The sequence below is a fragment of the Nilaparvata lugens genome, chromosome 1, assembly GCF_014356525.2.
Source record: "Nilaparvata lugens isolate BPH chromosome 1, ASM1435652v1, whole genome shotgun sequence".
Taxonomy (NCBI): Eukaryota; Metazoa; Arthropoda; class Insecta; order Hemiptera; family Delphacidae; genus Nilaparvata; species Nilaparvata lugens.
In genome coordinates this window covers 62,594,927-62,609,410 of record NC_052504.1, presented here as the reverse complement: position 1 = coordinate 62,609,410, position 14,484 = coordinate 62,594,927, and the positions used below count along the sequence as shown (strand labels likewise).

General features: G+C 35.8%; 1 protein-coding gene across 3 annotated transcripts in view; it reads left to right on the top strand.

The window, feature by feature from the left end:
- LOC111056765 (alpha-2A adrenergic receptor) overlaps nucleotides 1-14,484 on the top strand; it is a 416,461-nt gene that overhangs the window by 35,482 nt on the left and 366,495 nt on the right. The window contains exon 1 of one of the 3 annotated variants that reach the window (XM_039438995.1): nucleotides 12,557-12,884. The exons of 1 other annotated variant lie outside the window; for it this stretch is intronic. The gene's annotated coding sequence lies outside the window, so the exon portion shown is untranslated. Of the gene's footprint in view, nucleotides 1-12,556; nucleotides 12,885-14,484 lie in introns of those variants that run through there. One more of the 3 variants, XM_039439012.1, reaches the window with a different exon arrangement.

Sequence of the window (14,484 nt, the reverse complement as noted above, 5' to 3'; positions counted from 1 at the left end):
AGGTCACATGATCCCAGTTCAGCTGACAGTTTATTCAACTTATAGCTTAATTAATTAGCTGACCGACCAGCCAATTATTGTAACAAGAATATGTTTTATTTTACTATAATTATAAATATTGAATGTAAGGGAATGGTATGTAAATTAAAGGCATTTATTATTATGAAACTTCGAACTATGTTACTGGTATGTAGAAGACCACAAAACTAAAGATCACATAGAGATCACTTTCTATTTGAAATCTGTAAAGGAAGCTTATTTCCATGCATAGCACAAGTTCATGCCCCTGAGATTTATTTGAAGCAATCATTTTCTGGATTATTTATAATTGATTCAAATATATTCATCGAATCTATGAACTGAACATGTTCAAATTTGCTAAATTCTGAATCAAACCGAATTTATATATCAGTATTGATGAATATTTTTATAGCAAATATCATTGTTAATGATAATAACTTCTGTGATATTAGAAATATTTGAAAGCTTATTTTGCATTGGCATATTTTATTGTTGTGTTTATCTATGGGAATATATTTGTGTTTTTTGTCAGCATACAAAGTTTCTAGAACTTTTTGTTCTTAACCTGATTCATCTTGTGATATACAATTTGATCTATCTTGGTACCAAGCACTAACATTATGCAACACATTCAATTAATGAATCATTGAAAATTAGTTTTATTTTGAGCAACTATTACTTATCATCCTTTGATGATAGTCACATTTATCAGTCAGCAAATATTTATTGATAATTATTATAATAAGTCTGCTATATATCACATAAGGTTCCAGAGATCTTCGAGAACTGGCGTCGTAAGTAATAAAGAATCTCGAAAAGATAAATTGGAGCACACCAATATTCATGCTGAGTGTTTTGAAACTCAATTAGAAAATAAAAGTTGAGTTTCATTATTCTATATTGGATATATGGTTACTGTATATCAGTCGCCGACTATCCTTTTGATTCCTTTCTTGGTATTCTACAACATACTCAAGAGAGCGGCGGTAAGACTTGGTAGATATCAGTCGTCTAGACCATTCATGGTCCATTATTATAAGGTTACTCATGGATTTATCACTGAGCTGGAGCTGTGGCAAGAGCCCTATAATATTTGCGAGCTGGACGGCCTTCAATTTCTGAAAATTTATTTGCATGATAGGGATCATAGTATCAATATTGGGCACCCCAAAAGTGATCTCACAATGTTTATATGTTGCGCCTTTACAAAGAAACGTAGCAATAGATTCTTAATAAATCTGACAGGTATGTTCCTTTTTGAATCTCACGTCAACATATACATAAGGGTTTTTTTTTAATTTTGCATTTTAAGGATAATACAAAAGGAAAAGGAGTTTCCTTGGAACACCAATATTACCATAAAAATCAGACTATAGAATAATTCATCATAAATCAACTCTGTTCAGTGGACTATAATACCACAGAATAGGTACAGAATGGAAACTGTCAATCAAACGCCTATTTAACCAATGCTTTTTACATGGCAGAAATACTAGACACGTTACGTGACCTTGGGAAGTTCCAATCCTTGTCTTTTGATTGGCTCGCGGCAGTGAACGAGATCAATTGATCCGGATCAGTAAAGTGATCCGAATCTTCCATCAATACTATTTCAATGCGGAGCTTCCTAACAAGATGGCGGATTTTTGCGCCAGGTTACCAGCCGAGTTTCCACACTTTATGTATACTGTGATAATACTGCCCGTTCAGAAACATCGAACATCATGAGAATGTATCTTCCCATCAACGTTATAGACAGTTGTCTACTAACTTTGTCTTTCCATAAGCTGAGGCCATGATTGTAGTTTGGAGTTTGGAGTTATTGCAAGAAAACATTTTTTTCACATTATTCTTTTTTAATCTGATTTTTTTTGAAAATTGCAAAAAAATATTATTGGAAAGAAATTGATTTTTAAAATCATGGAAAGTGAGAAATAAAGTTTGTAGGAAATCAGCATTATGGTGTTTATTTGGTTAATTTCATCACTCCGATTTTTCGCCAACACGACAACACAGAATGTTCTCTGATGGGTTGATTGGATTGGCGTATCGACGGCAGCCAGACCTGATAACAGCGCTCACACTCACATTCCGGGACGACACCTCACGGTACGATAGGACAGAAAGTTCTATGTTTATTTAGGATTTTTTCTAGACATTTTAAATTGATGAATGATTTATTAATTTTTGAGAAAACATAACAACAGGTCAATGTAATTTACTGAGCACGAGGTCTACTGTTCACAGTACTACTAGTATAAAAATATATGAATTGTTGAGATGCTGCAAATTATCTATATCATCATAAAACGCTTCAAATTGTATATAGATTATTATTATTCAATGCTTGTCCAATAGATTGTCATCTATAAACTTTTTGAGAAAAACATTTGTTCAAGTACAGTCGAAAATACAATATCCCAATCTTGAATGAATTGAATTATTTCATTGAACTAGTGTTATCGAAGCTCTCACTTGCGACTCACTAGAGCCCAAAGTGGTTTATTGTATGTTTGTTATGTTCGACAAGAACTTTAGAAAAAAATGATTAATCAGTTTCAAATTTTGAAAACGAATTCTTCCAATCTTTCTACAGGTCAAGTTTGGACAAAAAAATTTACTCACTCCATCGTCCTCTTTCAGGATGTAAAAATAACAGTGAAAGTGCATATAAGAAAGATTTTTTTTATTTATCATTTATCACTCAGCTGGAATTATTTGCATGCTATTTCTATTATTTTTCCATTGATTTATCATTTGAAGAAGCTGATGCTATTATTTGGCAGTTGTCATATAGACTGTCAGACAGACAGTCTTTTTTCATGCGCCGACTTATGATTTCAGCTTAATAATACACAATATCAATTTACAAGTACTATAATTATAAACTCGCTTTTGTTAACGTCTGTCTATCTGTACGCCTGTCTGTAACATACACGTGATTAATACTACTCTTGTGATAGCAGTTGCTCTGACGAATTTCTTTGTTCAAAGTGATAAAAATGTGAGTAGAAGCTACTATTGGCGTTCACTAACACCTGATTATTCAAAGTAAAGGTAGGTACCGTACTCATTCATTTCATCCTTGTATCACATGATTCCCATTCCCATTTGAAAAAATGAAGTTGGATTCAAAATGAAGCTGCAGAAAGGTTTGAAGTGACAGATAGTTTTTTTTCAAATTGAAAAAGTTGAAATTGAAAAAAATGAAAAATAATTGAAAAAACTATCTGTCACTTTAAACCTGTCACTTTATTGGAATAGGATTCCCATGGAATCTACTACTGTCAAATCATACTACTTGTAAAAGATATATTCACCTGTTTCCATAATAATTCTCACCAACTCTGTATAATTACAATTTGCGGATCTCAGAGATCAATACAACAGTTCATGAGCGAGTTCTTTAACCAAGGGGGTCTCTAGTTATATACGGTTCTCTGAAATGAAACACCAATCTCCAAAACTGTAAAAGTTTATTGATATTTTATACTCCGCACAGACTCATGCACCACGAACTCACGCATTCCACTTTACAACAGCTGATGATCTGCTTATTATATCTTTATTTGTACAGAAACAGTAGAATACAGATGAAATTAATAAGCAAGACAAATCTGGCTGGAGCCTACATCAGAGGATCATCATCAAATAACTGTTCAACATTAACGATACAGTCCATATTTGGCGTTGGCTTATTGAGGTGTGAGTTTGGATATCATTATGATTATCACCATATCTGATAAAATTTACTCTATTAATATTTTTGAATATCAGGTTTCTTCTCAGCTACCTTTTGGAAGAGAATAACATCCATTAAACCATTCCCTAAATACCTTCTATAGACACTTTTTATTGAAATTGGTTGATTGTATCAAAGGAGCGACTCGCACCAATGCAGTACCAATGCAGTACACACACGATTTTACAGTATAACGCATTTTTAGTCGTATAATACAAAAATCATGATAACACCAGTTGAAAATTATTAGAGAAACAGATTGGTTGCTTCCTTGGAGCTTACATCGCTATGAGTGATTTGTGTTAGGTCTGGATCGGGTCGTTCTCGTTCGTCATATCTTACGCTGCAAGTGCATCATATTTTATCGCATTGGTTTGAACCGCGCCAAAGTGATACGAATTTTGATATTTTTGTTGTTATGATATATTGAGATGAATTTTGAATAGCGTCCATTATCGAAGTAACAATGACAGAGTCTCTCAAGTGAGTTATTCTCAGTCTGAGTTATGGAGGCGACATCCAAACTCACTCACTTCAGCAAAACAATAACAAGGCTTGAAATAGCTTTTACACGGTTTGGTTAGTACTTCGATGAGTCTTGCGACAATGGATCCTGTGGAATATTAGCACTCCCGCATCCAAGCTTTATTATAGTCGTTGAAATGGACAAAGTTGACGGAAACTTAGCCTGCTCGACAAAAGCAGCATGAATTGCTCCACAATTTTTCCCTCACTGCGGTCATCTATAGAACAAACTCAGTCACGTCATTCCACAACAACAAATGACATCAATTTTCAGTTTCGCTCATAACTGACTATTCTCGGTTGTAATTTCATGAAATATCATTAGCTGTTACCCAGTATCATGAGCAGTGCTAAAATGCTATTTGCTGATCGAACTGAGATGTTCCATTGCAGTTACACCAATAGTAAGCCACATCCATATTCCTAGCTTAATCAGTAGTAGTCAACTCTATATTATTTCATTATTCTTTTTGAAGGCATAAAAGTATCGTATAGAATCATACAATTTTTAGCTTCGTTATTATTGATCGATATAATTAAGTAAAAAGGCTTTTTTATCATAAAAAGGTAAGTTATTATCATGAAGCCAAAGTTCCCTACTCAACACATATCACTATTGAAATCATATCCAATTGATATCAATAAATTTCAAACATGCACTCGAATATTTGTTTCAGTTTTTTCTGGCTTTTTGGTTCAAGTTGATCTATCCTCAAAGTCAATCCTATCATGTTTCAGTTTATGATGAGAAAATATGCCTTTTACTATTATGCGCATTATGAACACTCTTCATCAAAGTGATTGAAACGTGATAGCCTGATTCCATATCCACCGCAATATTCTAGTCATAGTCGAACAAAATGCTAATGTGAACTATTCATTATCATTATCATCACCATTTTATATTATACTAACTATTACTTATCACTATGACATTTGATATTGAATAACGTAGTACTATGAATGGTGTTTCCACTTCAGCTCAATCAATAATAATAATCAGCTAGCATTATAACTCCCTATCATCAAATTTCATTCATACGTCATGTCTCCGTTCGATTATTTTGATTCACGTCTTCACATTTTCATATTCATATGGCATCAGTCAACATTTATAAATACTTGAGTTGGTAGTGTAACTGGAAACCTTCGTAAATAAAACTTGTAAATCATTAAATTGCAATTTGATGAGTTTGGGTTATGACAATTTGAGCTGTGACAAAAACAAGCTTCCTCTTCCGATGTCAGAGCGTAAATAATTTTCAATACGAGAAGTGGAAATAGTTACCATGATGCAATTCCAAAAAAAAACTTTAGTGCATCTAGTGCTCATCCAAAGTAAAGTTGAAGATTTGAGTAACACGAAAAATCAAGTGAAATCTTGTACTGAGTAAGATACAAACAGGATATGATCAACTCACATCACCGATTCCAAACTCATGTTTGTGGATTAGCTGCTGAAACTGACAGAGCTTAGTAGGAAAGTGGTGTGATTATGCAAGTCGTCAATCGATGAGATTGAAGATTGAGAATGCTTCTCGGTCCCAGCACGAGTCTTTCTCCTGAGAAATGGAGAATCTCTTCTAGTTCCTTCTTGCTGATATTCCTCACAGGTTGATTACGACCAGCAGTCGCTTAGTTGACGACATTCCACAACATTTCCTTATAAACTAGATGTTCTTCAACACCATTTAGACGGTAGTTGCTGGAGGGTAGTGAAGATAGTAGGTTAATAGTACACTACAGGGATGAAATTGACGATAAGTGCATTTTAAAACATTCTACTTGGAATTCATAACTGGGTATCATACTCTTGATACTCAATTACTACAGTAATTGGTACTTAATTGCTACAGTGGACTCAAATTTCCATCGTATCTTCATTAATTGGACACTGAACCTTTTCGTAGCAATTTTTTTGAAAACTGATGTTGTTTCCCATGACGAAACACTATTTATAATAACTTTGTTGTAGTCTGGACACTGTGTAAATATTTGAGAAACACTACTTACTCGTTCATGATGAGAACAGAAATGCATTTTACTCGTGTGGAGGAGTAGCCTCATGGAGGCTGATGAATGCATTCCTCATTTCATCATGAGAAAGTAAGCATTTTTCGAATATGTACAAAGATACACAGTGTCTAGACTACAACAAAGTTAATGAAAATACTTACTTTTCAGATGTATTAATTAGTAGTGTTCTTTATTTATATCGCGGTTGTTTCTCAATGAATTTCAAATTGTTGTTGACTTTTCAGGTAGAGTGTTGATGTTCATTGTGCTCTATCATTCATGAAGATTACAAATAGAAGAGAAAAGTGAAAAAGTATATTAACAAGATAAGATCAATTAATCATGCTACGTTTAAAATCAATATAGTGGATCATTGAAATGAAAATGAGAATAATCAAAAAATTATTCATACTATTAAAAAAAAAAAAAACATTTAGAACTCGTATCACTCGAGTATGTTTTACATTGATCAGATTTTCCTCTTGTGCTTCAGAGAAGTCAATTTGATTAGACAATTTATTGCCAACTCCAATACATCTCTCCAGAGGGGAGGTACAGCTCCTTAGGAAAGCGTGAAATTGATGATAGTGTCTCAAATTTGGTGGAGGAACAACAACTCCACTTCCTCGATCACCAATATTCACTTGCCCATGAACACATTTATATAAGAACATCGCATCAAATTTGGTTCTTCTCCATTCCAGAGATTCAAATTTCACGATCTCGCAGAATTGTCTGTAAGAGAGTTCCTCCATGTCTGACATGAGTCGTTTTATTACAAGATGCATAAATCTTCTCTGAACAGATTCAATTTTATTAGATGTACATAGACTGTCTTTGTTCCAAATAATAGAAGCATACTCCAGATGACATCGGACAAGTGAACAATAGAGGGTCTTCATTGTGCAGGGATCCCTGAAATCTCTTACACTCCATCTCATAGCTCCAAGTTGTCTTCTTGCCCTTGCCACAATATTATCAACATGCACAGTGAATAGTAGTTTACTATCAAAGGTAACACCAAGATCCTTCATACTTTAGACGAGCTGAATATTTGTGTTTGCAATTTTGTAACAAAACCCAAGAGTGTAAGTCTTCCTGGAGAAGGTCATGATGAATATCTTTCCCACATTGATAGGCATAAAATTCCTCCTAGACCAATTCAAAGCCCGGTCAATGTTGTCTTGCGAGGATGAGGAGTCCTCTCTTGACTTGATTCTCTTGAAGATTTCAAGGTCGTCAGCATACATCAGAACCTCACAGTCCAGAACTCCTACAATGTAATTCATAAAAATACTGAAGAGCAGTGGACCAAGATTGGAGCCCTGAGGAACCCCAGACGATGTTGTGAAGCTTCTGGAAGTGGCTCCTCTGAATCGTACAAAAAATGTTCTATATTCAAGATATGACGTGATCCAGCAAATAAGATCCTGATTGAACCCGATATCAGAAAGCTTTCTAATCAGTACAGAATGGGACATCTTGTCGAAGGCCTTCTCTAGATCCAAGTATACCACATTTACTTGCTCTTGATTCTCCACACATGGTCCACATATGATAAGAAATTTGCCAAATTAGTGGTGGTGTATTTTTCTGGCATGAATCCATGTTAAGAGTCAGTGATGGTAGTCTTTACATTGCTAAAAATATGCCTGTAGACAACTCTCTCAATTATTTTTGAAACAGAGTGTTTCCAGACACTTCTATATCTGTCCTGTTGTCCCTTACATATTCCCAGAAGCATCTTGGCTGGGTTTGCAGATATGTCTCTGTCTTTTGAGTCATAATGGATTTGTCTTGAAGTAATCGACCTTTCACCTGAGAGCGGAGAGTAGAATAGCCTACATTGAGTAATCTCTGTCAAGCAGACTCTTTTTGTATATCTTGTGTGCTTTTTTCTAGCTTTTATCATCCTGATCAATTTGCCTGAGAGCCAACTGGGATAAGCTGACCGTTTAGGTGTCCTTTTCGGAATGCAGTTATTCATGGCTTTCTTTAAGACAGCAGTTATTGTTGTTGCGGCTCCGTTGGGATCATTATAGTCCAAAATGTTGTGCCAATCAGTATCTCTCACCTCATCATATAGTTTGTGATAATCACCTTCCCTGAAGCAGTATAATGCGTTTGAAGTAGTTGGTGTGTTCGCAGCAATGTTCTGAACATTTACAGCAAAAGGTGGATAATAAACATCCAGGGTAACAGATGGTGAAACTGAATGAGATACAGCAATGTTCTTCAGGTTTCTGACCACCAAATCAAGTACACGGCCATCATTTGAGCCCCTATTGAATGATCCAAGCAGTTCTCTTCCAGAAACTGTAATACTACTTCGGCTCTTCGTAGTGCTTAGTAATGAGCATTGGGAACAAGAGAGTAATCCATCCAATAAACAGCATCAGCATTGAAGTCACCCAATATAATCAGGTCCAGTGAGTCGCAAACCAATTTTTCACTCGGTTTTTCAAAATATCTGCTCAAGGATGACAAATCAGAAGTGGGAAAGACATAGTGACAAGCAATCAGAAGACGATGCCCAGGAAGTTTGATTTCAATCCAGACGACTCCAAGTAAGAGTTCAATGTCCAATCGCCTCGTTGCAGGTAGGGATCTTTCAACAGCAAGCAGTGAGCCTCCACCTCTAGTCTGTCCTGTAGTATCATATAGCCTATCAGCTCTGAACACATTGTTATAGGGTGGAAAGAAGCTTGAGCTATTATGTTGATCGCCTAACCAGGATTCAGTTACAGCTACAATATCGAAATTGTAATATAGTGAATATTGAGAGGTTTGAATTGTAGTTTTTTTGTGCCTTTCTTTCAGGTTGTTGAACTGATCAAAATTGAACTAAATTTCTCCAATATGAACTCTAGTGAACCTTGTAATTCTAAATTATTGCAGTCTTCTAGCATTTCCATAGTACTGGCTTGGATTTCGTAATGAAATTAATGCAAACGTATTTAGAATTGTATTTGAACCGTGCGACCTCACGACGTTTTAACATGAAATTAGGCCGGGCGCTCCACGTGTTTTCTTGAAAATTGGAAAATTTGAGTGGAAGAGCAGCAGTTCTAAACGATTCGTCACCGCGAGAAGATGTAGTCATAGAACTAGGCTTCGGCCTATTTAGAGGGAAAGTTTTATTTTGTATGAATTAAAAGCATGTATTTTGAAAAATAGTACTGAAGGTAGAATGTAAACGTGAGTGATTGTGAGTGCCGATCTATTTAACAAACGTGTTTTCGATTCCATGGTGAGTGCCAAAATTATTTTATCAAAATCTCGAATTATTGACCAGGGGCCCTAAATTTATTGTAGAGAGAGTTAGAAAATTCTTGTCTAAATATCAATCATGAATCGTTGCGATAAAGTCGTAATTTGAGAAATATTCTTCGAAATTAATATTTTTTTATGTTGTTATTTTGAAATAAGAAGTAATTGAATAAATAACTGTATTGTTTACAGTGAAGATTATGATTGAATATAACATAATTTCAAAGATGACCGATCATTCTATGTTTGAATACAACTAATAAATTAATGTCAGTAGCATTTCTACAAAATCTTCTCTTTTACGTTCCTGACACGTGATAAGTTACTTGTTGCTAGAACAGGAGTTGTTAAACAATAGTGAAGATCTTGGCATTTGCATGAACGAATCCATCCAAAGCTCCCAACCATGGATTCAAATAATTGAAACAGTTTAATAGTTGAGTAGAGATTAAAAAGCAATTATTATATTTTCCCCTTGTTACAAAATCGGGTCCTCTCATAAATAAATCCCCCCTGGCTTTCCACCAGTTACAAATGAAGTCAGCTGCGGGGTAGTGTTATAGATGCCTCCACCCATAACAATGGTGTTAGGTTTAGGGTAATTTTATAGGTAACTTCGAACTATTACAAAATCATTACCAACAACTGATGTAAGAAATCCCATTGACTTTGTTCTTAGTCCTCTGACATTTTGATAAAATATATTCAAGTCCTTCATTGCGAGCGCCCCATTGAATTCACACCAGCATTTCCGCCAACAGGCTTACAGTTGAAATGAGACAGTTTCCCATAGAATGGAGAGATTATAGCTCCTTCAGACCAGGCATCAGGCTTACAAACTTCAAGGAATACATTTCCAGAGACAAGTACATGAAAAGAGCTGTAAGAGTATGGAAATCGTGATTGGAGTTTAGTACATGGAACAAAACCTTTTGATATAGTGCTCCTGACAAGTTAGATTCTCAATATCATTTTCTGATGTATCAGGGGAAAAACGACTAGCAAACAATGCCTTATTTCTCATTCTAGTGATTATATTTGTATCCTTTCTTGATCCAATTTGAACCGGCCTCTTGCTCTTTTTTCGGCAGAGTGGAGTTTGTTGAGATACTTTGAAGCGTCAGTGTTTGGCTCACTAACATTGCTCTGCGGATCTCTTCTCCCTTTCTTGGTTTTTTTAGCCACAACAGACCAAGGTTCAGATAGCATGGAAGGTAATTCGTTCTGCTTGTCCTGCTGAGCTGACTCGTCTATGACGATAGAAGAGGGAGCAGGCACATCATTATTCACCAGCGATGATTTAGATCTTTCTATGGACTTACTAATTTCTGAAGTGGGAGACACGTTGTATATTTTCGAAATCACATTGACATCTTTGTTAAAAGCATCTCTCAATTTCAAGTTTTCCACAGTCAATGAAGAAATTTCCAACCTCAATGCTGCTACCTCTGATGAAAGGTTACAAATGAGAGAAGCATTTGTCTTCTCTAAGCTATGGAACCTTTGAGCAAAAGAAGTTTCCAAATTCCTAAGCATACTTACAATTTCAATCTGTTTTAAATTGTCCATTGGGACATCGTCATTTGAATTTGAGTCGGAGTTGAGATTCCGACTGGTCAATAATTGACCAGCAACTAGCGGCCATATTGGTGTATTGTCATTTACTATCAACGACTCTTTATTCTTGCATGCATGACAATTAAAGCCTGAGCCTTTGAAAAAGTTCAATTCTTCTTCACTTATTTCTGAACAAACTACATGTTGTCTTGTTGTACAAGTCTCACATCGTAGGATCTCTTGTCAGCCATATATTACTTTATTACACTTACTACATTTTTCTTTACTTGACGACATATAAATATTTGATTATTATTATTATAATTTTTATTTTCAAGTCGAACACAACTTGAAACAATAATGACTCAATGAGTAGAAATGATCAGGTAAATAAGAAGCGACGGTTTACTAGCGGCTAGAATTTTATCGGGAAGATGATGGGAAGAATAGTTGCCGAGAGAGCTAGCAAGGCGAGGAAGTTGGAGGCTCCTGATATGAAGAGAGGATAAAGGAAGGAGTAAGATTGGGAGGAGAGCCGTAGCAGTGACAGTTGTCAGGGTAAAAAGAATAAGAAAGGCGATAAATATCACAGCAAAGAGAAAGAAGAGTTGATAAATCACTGTTATCTACAGTCAAAGATAGGCGAACCAAACCAAGGTTTAAAATCGTGCAGAAAGTTCACTGAGTTTCAATTGAAAAGTATTCAAAATCAGTATTATTTAAACCTCTATACCGTGCTGAAAACTTTGAATTAGTTCACTATAAAGAGAAATTTTAACTCCTTCGAACACAACACTCAAAAGTATGAAGACACCACAAAAACCACACAAAACTTCAAAAGTTTCACAGAGCGTTACAGCTACAGCCTGTCACGGCAGACGTCTCTCACATAAATCATAGGATAATAACAAAAATTAACATTACAAGATACTACAGAGATCTTCAAGGTTGTGTAACTTTTCAAGTACTTCTGAATGATAGAGAGAACTCATGTAAATCCTATAAAACTGGAAATGAGTTTTCAGAGGAAAATTGAAAGATAAGCGCACAGATTAAATAGAATTCCCTCAGTTTTTGTAAATGCATTCCATTCCAGGTTTCCGTGTGACATCAATAATTACTCAGTTACAATAATCACATTAATCACTAATAAATATTGCCGAGGGAGGCCGCTGTTTTCTTGGTAGGTTAAGCTAGGTCGGCTCGATCTGGTGAGTGGTTTGTGAGGGGGGATGGCATATCGTAACTTCGGAAACTTGTTTGTGATTGTGGATAATGGTGGGGGTGGTTGGTGTGATGGTTGGAGAGGAGGTAAAGGAGTGAAAAGACGTGAGAATAAACTTGGGAGTCCGGGATTAATGTTTGTCGTGTTCGTGAGATGGTCGAAAGGGGTGGTAGGAAGCATTGAGCAGGGGAGGAGGGTACCCCTCGACGCATGCGCACTGCTCGGTGATCTAGCTCCGGGCTGACGGCCAGTACAGGCCCTATCATCATCGCGAACACTAGTCATCTGCGTCCTCACACACATCAAACTCACATTCTATGTATATAAGCATACAGGCTCTGTTGTTATGATGTAAATAGGACTTATTGAAGTGACAAGTACAAGGAGAATTGCAGTTTGCCAGTGCTGTAGTGGTTTGGCTTGTAGTGTTGCCCGCCGTCTCTCACCGCGCGATCACTCGAGAGCACCGGCTCCTGTTTCACTTCCAGCATCGCGCTCACGTCGACAACATTCCACACCAAATGGAACGTAAGTACTGCATACACGCTACTCTATCCAAATCTCATGTTTGTTAACCTTCGAAGCCATTATCCTTGAATTATTCATCCTCATCCCAGCATTGTTTACAAACGCACTACTATCTCATCAAAATAAACAATGACCTGATGATTGTAGAATCAACTCCTCTGTCATCAGTGATTGAGAGATCCCTGTTTCGATTATGAGAAACCAATGACGATATTATAATTCCTACCATGATATTTGAGAGGTGTTCGATTCTTTGATAACTAATATTCTCAGACCATCAACGTTCGTTCTCGGAGAGTAATCCAACTGAAAACTTGGAATAATTTTAGTCAATTATTGTAGTATTATGAAAAAAGGTTGGAATGTACTTAAGGTAGCTTGAGATAAGTTACTGAATACTTTACTATATTTCACTCTAAATTATCATGTGATAACTTCATTACCATGAAGTTTTTATTGGAAACTTCAATAAATAATAAATGAAGTTACACCCTTTCCTATCAATTCGAATATTATATTATATAAAATCCCCCTAAAGGTGACTGTAAACAATTACTTGTTCTTCTATCTGGGAGATTCTTATTCATATTGTAAAGATGAATATTCAAATGTGAATGTAATCTGAGAACCAAATCATGTACGAGTGACAGAATAGGTTATAAATGATGCTCATAGCATTAAGATAGGTTATTACTCGCATTAACTGCACATGTCAGATTAAAAGTTGAGTAGAATCTAATACAGATCTCCATTACATGGAGAAACATGAGTAGGTACTTTAGTTTAGAAGTTTTATCTAGTAATCACAGCATCTGATCAATTTGGAAACCAGATATGAATGGAATATGAGAACTAGAACTTCCATAGCCAATGAACCTCACACTGTTGTTGCTCATTCCACGTTACCCATCAGATTACCGAATATCCGTAATCATATTCCATTAAATCCAATATACTTATTACTGTTATTGTGAATTTTCATTTAGTATCATGCATGCTCTATTGAGAAGAAGTATTGATTAATGAAAAAATGTTTTAAAACACAAACCCGGCATAGCTTAGAGACTGAGAGACTCTAAGACTCAACTTAGGCTAAACTTTCGGAACTATAAAGTCCAACTCCCCCTACTTTTATGGCTACTTATGGACGTCCAACTATGGACATAGCCTGCATAATATTTTGACGATTCAAGTCAAAACTTATGAATATAGAAGAGGTGTTGGGGATGCCTGTTTTTTCTTTTCGACGATTGTATTTCTTGCTCTATTCAATGAATAAATAAACTAGAGTGTTGTTTCTGTGCTAATGAAAGTGTGCTGATACTGGAAATAATTCACTATCACACATGTTCCTTACGTTCTAGAAGCTTCCACGAATGTTGCGAGTGATTCTAAACCGTTGAGCTCGAAATGAGTGAGATATATAAAGGGCTTATGGATGAGTGGTGCGAGTTATGAGTCATGGAGCAGAGGAAACGATGAAAAGCTCAACAGCTGTTCGCCCGTACTCCTCAATATCGAAGGAATTCACTCGCATTTCAATGAAAACTGCTTCTATTTCACCTCTCATCAAACAATGCCAATGCCGTTGGCCTCAACA